At 38.3% G+C, this 8,262-nt stretch overlaps 1 protein-coding gene across 4 annotated transcripts in view; it reads left to right on the top strand.

Moving 5' to 3' along the window:
* CADM1 (cell adhesion molecule 1) overlaps positions 1-8,262 on the top strand; it is a 1,905,513-nt gene that overhangs the window by 960,574 nt on the left and 936,677 nt on the right. The window lies entirely within an intron of this gene.

Here is an 8,262-nt window from a genome sequence, read left to right as displayed (position 1 = left end):
ATACATGTACCACATTGTTCATACAAGTTGCAGTATTAGCTTGGAGTATGTATAAAAAAGATCCCCTGACCAGTTCAACTTCCTTGGTAACTTGAATAATATTTTCTGAAATGCTGTGTGTAATTTGTATATTGCGTATAGGATAATACCTCTTACTTTTGATTTCCACTTGGTGTATGTTTAGGACAGGAATTTTCATTATTGCTGAATACAGTGCTGGTCAATATGGCACACTAGGTCTTCTGATTTCCATTACATTTGCTGATAACATTATTTTCTACATGGTAATAGTAATGCAACTAGGTAACCAAGTGGTTTTATTGCTAATTAAAATATCATTGAATGTGGAGGTAGCAGGACACTGTTAAAACTATGACACTGGTTTTAATGCAGCACAGTGGTATCCCACTGTTGTAGACTGCTACTTACTAAGATTAGAATTCATTTTCGTTCTTTTTCGGCCCCAGATGCAGCAACATTAAAATGGCATTTTCTAGTAAGTCATCGAGGTGCAGATCAACATCCTGGAACTTGGGGAATTCACACCTTTGATATTCAGCCTACCATGCTGTGTTTAGAGAGAAATTCTGTTTGTGATTTTTATGGCAAGTGCCAAGTAAATGTGGAACTGTGGTTAGTCTCCATCACCAGGCAGGAAATATCACATGTTAAGATACACTTTAAAAGGGTGGAAAAGGCTTTTTAAGTCTTTTACATATATGAGATTCTTCAACGAGAGAAAGTAGACTGAATCTTCTGTTGAGCATACTTATCTGCCATTGACTGTCCAATCATAAATAGTACTTTGTCATTAGCACTGTAATGTGTGTGCATTAATCTCACATTAGCATTTAAATCGTCTGGCCTTCTAGCATAACTTTTTGTTCTAATTTCAAATCTCATTATAGTTGAGCTAATGTAAAAAGTTTCAAGAATTGTATTTCACAGTGCAACGCTGTTTACATAGGGTCTAATGTATAGACACAGTTAAAACCTTTTAGCATGTTAAAGGTGAGAATAAACTTCTTGCTTTGCTTTAACAGTCTGCAAAATGTCTGTGTATGTAGACAATGTTAATGGCTTGATCTCAAAGTCCATTTCATGTTCTTAGTATTTATAATTGGAAAAAATCTTTTGATTCTTGTCTAATTGCCAATTGCATGCCAGACCATTGGTTGATGTCTAACATTTAATCATTCTGTATGTATATGTGGGAAATGAGGACTGTGTTTCAAGTGTAGTGCACGATTCTTAGCGTGATGTTCCACTTGGCACTCGGTATTTTACTGCACAAATATCTGACATGATTTATGGGGTATATTCCTCTGGCCTAAACACATGCAATTTATATGCATAACAAGTAGCATATTACCCTTTCAGTAGGCATCCCCATTTCCTTCTGTGACACTTTCGACTTTGCTTTTCTCTTGGGCAGTCACCTTTTTCCTTTCCCATTAGTATATTCTTCAGATGAAATTGTTTTGGACTGTAGTTTTGCTTTAAAACTTAACCATTGTTTGGAAGATAGGGTTAATGCAGGATAAAATACTTTTGAAACCTTTAGGTTTAGAACTTAAAACTTCTCCACATTGATTGTGTTAGAATAATGATACTGCCAGTTTCTTTTTTACTGTAGGCTTTTGCATGAAGTTGATGCATGAAAACTAATTTTTTTTTTTTCCTGATATTAAAACGAATGGTTCTGTAGTTAGTTGTATAACTGATGGCTTTATCAATGCTCTTCTGTATATTATCTGTTTGCTTTTCGTCAGTGGTGACGTTGTTTGATCTGGTGCATTAGCTGGATTCGGTACCCAGCTCAGTTGACAACGTGCAAGTACAGCAAATAAATTGTCTCATTAGCCACAGTTTAATCATTCTGACAGGCCATGTTGCCATATTTGAATTAGCTTCTATTAATAAAAATGCGTTTGCATGAGCTGGATACTTTGTTGGTAAACATGCACAGTAGGAAAACTGCTGACCTTATTTGAAGAATGACCATCTCTGTTCTTTTATCTACATTTTACTCATGTTTTGTTAAAGGCTTTGTGATTAAACATTTCTGATGGGTTCTACCACATCTTTAAGAGCTAAATAAGAGACAATAAATTGCTTTTCATTTTTAAGTCTGATTTTTTTGTGCCTTACTGAAAACCTCTCATTGTGTTGTTTGCATAATGTCATTACCAGTTTTTGTGCTTTTACTTGTTTTATTAGACAATACTGTTAACAATTGTGGTGATTATTTATATAGGTAGTAGAGCCTAATCAACTGCCGTACATTCTAAGATTTTATTTTTCTTGCCTCACTGGAATGCTTTTCGATCATATCCTATCCTGTGCATCATGCTGAATGTGTGGAACACCACTACATTTGGTACCTGACATGATGTGGAACACCATTACAGTTGGTACCTGACATGATGTTATAGTTTTCTATTTCATATGCGCAATAACTTCATTTTCATCACTGTCCTGGTATGCACTGAATGGTTTTGCTGAGCAGCTGGAGATATTTTAAGTAGCTTCCCACTTGCAACCATGTAATGAGCAGAGCTAAATGCAAAGCCCTTGTAATCACAGATGAACAAGTAAAGACTGCACTCTCCAAAGCCAAGAACACAGCATCCATGGGGACCAGAAAACATCCCAGACTGCGTACTGCACGAATTACAGAACGAACTGGCACCCCACCTATGTACTATGTTCAGTCATGGCCTCATCTCAAGCTATGTGCCTACTGAATGGCGCACAGTGATGGTTATCCCACTCCACAAAGGGGGTGCCACCACGGATCCCAGAAACTACTGCCCCATTAGCCTGATGAGCCTGGTCTGCAAGACCATGGAATGCATCATCTTGGAGGTTATAAACAAAGACATAGGTAATCTCCAAACCCTGGGCCCCACCTCAGTTTGGGTTTGTAAAAGATTATATCTACTAAACCTGATTGACTTCTTTGAAGCAGTCACCAGAGCAGTAGACGAGGGCAGTGTAGTGCACATAGCCTATCTTGACCTCGCCAAGACTTTTGATACCATCCCCCCACTCTGGAATTTTAGATGCACTCACTAAACTGGACATAAATTCCTGTGTCACAAGATGAGTGGCCAACTGGCTCACTGTTGGAACCCACACAGTAAAAGTAGCCGACTCCAAGTCTGGCTTCAGATCACTGATGAGTGGTGTACCACAGGGTTTGGTCTTGGGTCCTCTCCTGTTCAGCATCTACTTCTCTGAAGTACAGCCCAACACAGAAGGTCTTTGGCTAACAAAGTTCACAGATGACTGCAAATTGGGAGCCATAATAGTCACCTAATGATGTAGACATTCTACAAAAGGGCCTCACAGAAACAGATGCTTGGTGTCAGTCATGGCCTCAAGCTCACTGCCAAGAAGTGCATTGTACATCCCCTTTGGGAAAAATTTGGTACCCATGAACTACCACATAGGCAGTAGCTCACTAAACACCGAAAGTGTGATCAGACCTCGGGACAGGTGGACAGTAGTCTTTCCTTTGATAACGACATCCCCACAGTAGTCAGGAAATCCTATGTAGCACACCTCATCACAAAAGGTTTCTCCTCTAGAAAAAAGGAGATCATTGTTCTTCTCTACTCATCCCTCATCAGACCAATTATAGAGTACAATGCCCTGTTTGGCATGTATCTCACAAGACACCTACAACAATTGGAAAGGCCCCAGAAATACCTCACTAAGAAGATTACCAGCCTCAAACAGATGCCATACGCAGACAGTCTCAAAATAACTCCAGCTCTACTCAGTCACATATTGCCTACTCAGAGGCGATCTCTGCCTAACATACAAAGCTGTGTCAAACCCAGAGCTGTACACTTAAAGAAGTCCCAATCTCTCCATACCACACGCTCCAGGGGCCTAACCTTTGTCACCACAATAAACGGAACATGCTGGAGGGATAGATTCCTGTCCCAAAGACTTCCCATACTTTGGAACAAACTACCCATCCATGTCAAGCAAAGCTCCTCATTGGCCCTCTTTAAGAAAAATCTTGACGACTGGATAAGAAATAGAAAATTCACCCCGGGGATCACTTGTGCAGCACTGCTCGACAGGGGCACAGGAAAATAATTTTCTTGGGTGGCAAAAGCCAGGGAACCTTTTTTTTATTAGGCTTATATAGGCCCTAGGACTGATAGCCTAGTACCTACCTGTGAATTGCTTAGGTCAGCTCTTAGGCATACTGGTTTCGATGTACTTCTGCTATGTGAAAACGGTCCATTTAGCCAGAGAGGAACTGTAGTGTGATTATTAGTTGTAGATAGGACACTGTCTTTAATATAATCGGGAGGAGCATCTTTAGCTTACCTGAAATGTTTAGCAAATGTTTATATTTATTAAAAGATTCTGTAATTGTTACACGAGTATCTCATTATATTCTGCTTCTCTATCTCCTTAAATGTATTTCCTCTTGATAATTTGGAAGTGCCATTGTGATAGTCCATGGTTGATCTGTTAACTTGCCAGCCATTTCTTTACTTCTCTTTGTTTCCTGATCAGTAGGAGATATGCAAACCTTTTAAAGCTGGTGGTGTGGAAGGCATGTTGCATCTGAGAGCGGGCCTGTCTATGTGGATCGTTTGTTGAGGTGTGTTGCATTTGGGACAGACAAATTTTGTGTAAATGGTCATACATGAATGTTTGACAGAGATCACATGTGAAGCATCAGGTACTTTGTTTGCACATAGGTTTTACAACATTATAGACTTAGTGACAGCCAGTAGAGGGCTAATGCTTTTTATACTGTTCACCTATAAACCTGTTCAACTGACCTTTCAAAAGATACTTAATTTCTTCATGTGAAGATATTTTTAGAAGATATCACTGAGGCAGTCAGATTTTCTTTTGTCGGGGGGGGGGGGCATTTTATTTTTGTGGATCCACCTTTATTATGAAGTAAATAAAAATAAAAATCCACAAACTCGATAATCCACAAGGAAAACGCCAGCCGGTGATGAAGAACACTGCTTTATTGTACAAACCAAATATATGATAAAACTTCACTTTGAAAACACTAACATACAAAGACCATGAACCACGGGATAACCAACAGCATAAAGAACAAAGAATGAGTCTAAAACCAGTTAAGCGCTTTCATCCCCAGTCTGGGGACCTCATCAGAACAATTCCCAAAACCATTCCCATCATTCTTATGGCATTTCAATTAAAGGGAAACTACAATAAATAACAAGCATGTAATATTTGATGATGATAAATGGAGTACCTGGGTCATTCTTACAGATTTATAGTGTTACAGCAGTTACAATCAGGTGAACAGCGAAGTACACCTAGGGAGGCCCTTGATGTATGTGAATTGAGGTGGCAGTTGATGTTGGATGCCACCAGGTATCCTGGTATCAGTGAAACAGTTAACATCAGCTACTATTTAAAAATTAAAAACATATTGGGTTAACATGTAAATGTAACAGTTTTTTTAATGTAAATATTCATTGTTAGTTTTTAAATATTTATTAACATACAATTTTATAAGACACTTGATTATTTTTTGCACACGGTGCTGTTATATGTATTTATTTGAGTCCAATATCACATGCTTGTTGTTTATTGTAGTTTCCCTTTAATTGGAATGCTATAAGAATGCTGGGAATGGTTTTGGGAATTGTTCTGAAGTCGTCCCCAGACTGGGGATGAAAGCACTTAACTGGTTTTAGACTCATTCTTTGTTCTTTATGCTGTTGGTTATCCCGTGGTGAATTTTTATCGTATATTTGATTTGTACAATAAAGCAGTGTCCTTCATCACCAACTTGCATTTTCCTTATGAAGTAAGCCTTTTTTAAATGTATCCTTATTGTACCAGTTTGCAGTGGCCAAATTAATATCTCCAGCATTTCCTGACTCTTCAGCATAGTTGGTTTCTTCATCCCCATGAGAAACTTTTGTGTACTTAAGTCACCTGTGGCTATTCTTGACATACTAAAAAGTGCTTGCAATCTATCGTTGCATGCTACGGTATGTTTCTTGGCTTATTTTTATATTCTGTCTCTGCAGACTCTATCAGTAGAATGTCTTGCTTCAGGGGCTGTCAACAAAACTGAGCACAGTACTTTGATCAAAGTAGGAAACAATTTGATTTCTATACAAATTATATTCCATGCCATGCAGTCCTATTGTTTTGGCTTTGGTCTGTGCCCCTTGTCCCACTGGAACAATTCAGCAGTGGTGCCACCCTTGTTTCAAGGTTTATGCTATTAGTATGCTTATTCCATAAAGAACATGACCCCCCCCCAAATCCCTACTATGTCCATTTGTGCTCTTCTAACAACTTTCCATATTTTCAGTATTCATTTTTGTGTTTAACTGAAGGACTCCAGATGGTCTTCAACCGTTTTAATCCGATACCTGTGGAGAAAAGCTGCACCAAAACCTAGCAGTAAAACTTTTTGTAGGTGTAAATTTGTATTGCCAATACATAAAGTAGTCTGATGGACTTATTGAGTGAAGGATGTACATAATGAAGCAGTAATTGCAAAAGAGGAATAGGAATAACTGTGAATTGATCAGAATTCAACAAAAGTATTTAGAATGAATTAAACCTGAACTTTGTCAGAACAGAGACATCATGGCCGCAGAATGAGAGCATATATGCCTGTACCTTAGAGGTAATATACTAAACATTCCAAGACACAAGGTCGCTCTACTCCGAGGATAATCAAGTGTAGGAAGGAGATGGGATGAACTGGGATGGCAGACATGTTGGATAAATCTTCATTGCATCAAAGAAACAGTCCAAACTGCAGAGTCCAGAAGGTCACTCAAGACTTGAGCACTTTGTAAATTTTAATCAAACTTACTCGGTTTGAAGAATTCTCTAAAAGGCTAAAAGTGCTAAAATCCTGGGTTATCTTATAGTTTCCGTAGTTCAGAGTGTTTTTGTTGGCTTACTGTGTGCTTAAATATGACAGGTGTTTTCTGATTATTTCATTACAGTTTGCAGGTCAGTTTGGTACAAAAGTGAATATCGAAATTATTCCAAAATTAATGAGTTAGACCAATCTGCTTTGGTGACGATGGAAGATTGTTCTGTAACTATTAATAACTATTAGGCTACAACTTAAAACATGGCATTACTAAGACAATTACGCAATGTAGTAACCTTTATGCATTAATGTGTGTGTCAGCATTACTGACTGCTGGTGTTTGAAAGCCAGCTGGTGAAGAATCGACCTTAAAACAGGTAGTCGAGTAGTGAGTAGTAAAATGGCAGAGTCTGTATCCAGCAGTATAGCCATGTACCCCTATTACAGCTGCTGTTCAGGGAAACTCATTTATTTCAGGAAGTAAGATCTGTCCATAGGATTGAGTTGCAACACTCAGTTTGGCTGTACTCGTTAGATCACTGCCAATAGGCGGAGCTAGAAATTCTGAAATAGTTTTGATAAGTACAAATCTAATTAATATCGAGCTGTGATGAACTGCTTGTTCAGTTTCCTTTAAAATATGATTCTTTTCTTAGTTTTAAAAGTAATTATTCTATTCTAATTCATTTTTTTATAGGAAGACTAGTCCATGCCTGGGTTATGAAAATTTGATTAGTATCTTATATGGCATCAGTAGTTTGTACTGCATTGTGTTGTGTACAGAACAATCCTACTACCTTATCTGTGTGGCATCTCTGCAGTACATGTGGTCAGATGTCTCGGGTTATGTCATTGTAGCTTGTTGTCTGTCTTGTCATATTAAACTGCAGCAATTTTCAGCTTCTCCCAGCATTGCAACAGAACACTTAAGGAAAGGTTAACTTGTGATGTCAAGTGTCAGATTTGAGTTTCACAAGTAAAATGAAGTGAAAGGAATTCTGTTATCTTCGAAGTCAAAGTGCACGTTTTCAGAAAGACAAGTATAACTATCAAATCAGAAAAAGTTTAAGTACTGTTTTAGTTTGGTTAAAGAAGGTGAAGCTACTAAGCAAAGGGGTAGCCAGAAACTGAGTGTGTACAATGTGCAAAAAATAGATCTGTTAGTAGGAGAGATGAACACAGAAAATAAACATTTCTGACGACGTACTTAGCCTAGCAGTGTTTGATAGAGGCTGTGATGCACTCAGTGTAGGACTGCAATGGGGAAAGCATGGGCAGTCGAGTTCAAAAACTTAGCTGCTGGCCTCAGCGTAGCCACTGACAAAAGACTAACAGCCTTGCTTTAACACTCCAAGCAGTAATGTCTGCTAGATGTACAAGACTGAAGACCCTGACAAATA

Source organism: Protopterus annectens, chromosome 8.part0, assembly GCF_019279795.1.
Source record: "Protopterus annectens isolate FY-2018-M chromosome 8.part0, PAN1.0, whole genome shotgun sequence".
Taxonomy (NCBI): Eukaryota; Metazoa; Chordata; order Ceratodontiformes; family Protopteridae; genus Protopterus; species Protopterus annectens.
The sequence above is the reverse complement of the archived record's forward strand: the minus strand, read 5'-3'. Positions and strand labels throughout refer to the sequence as shown.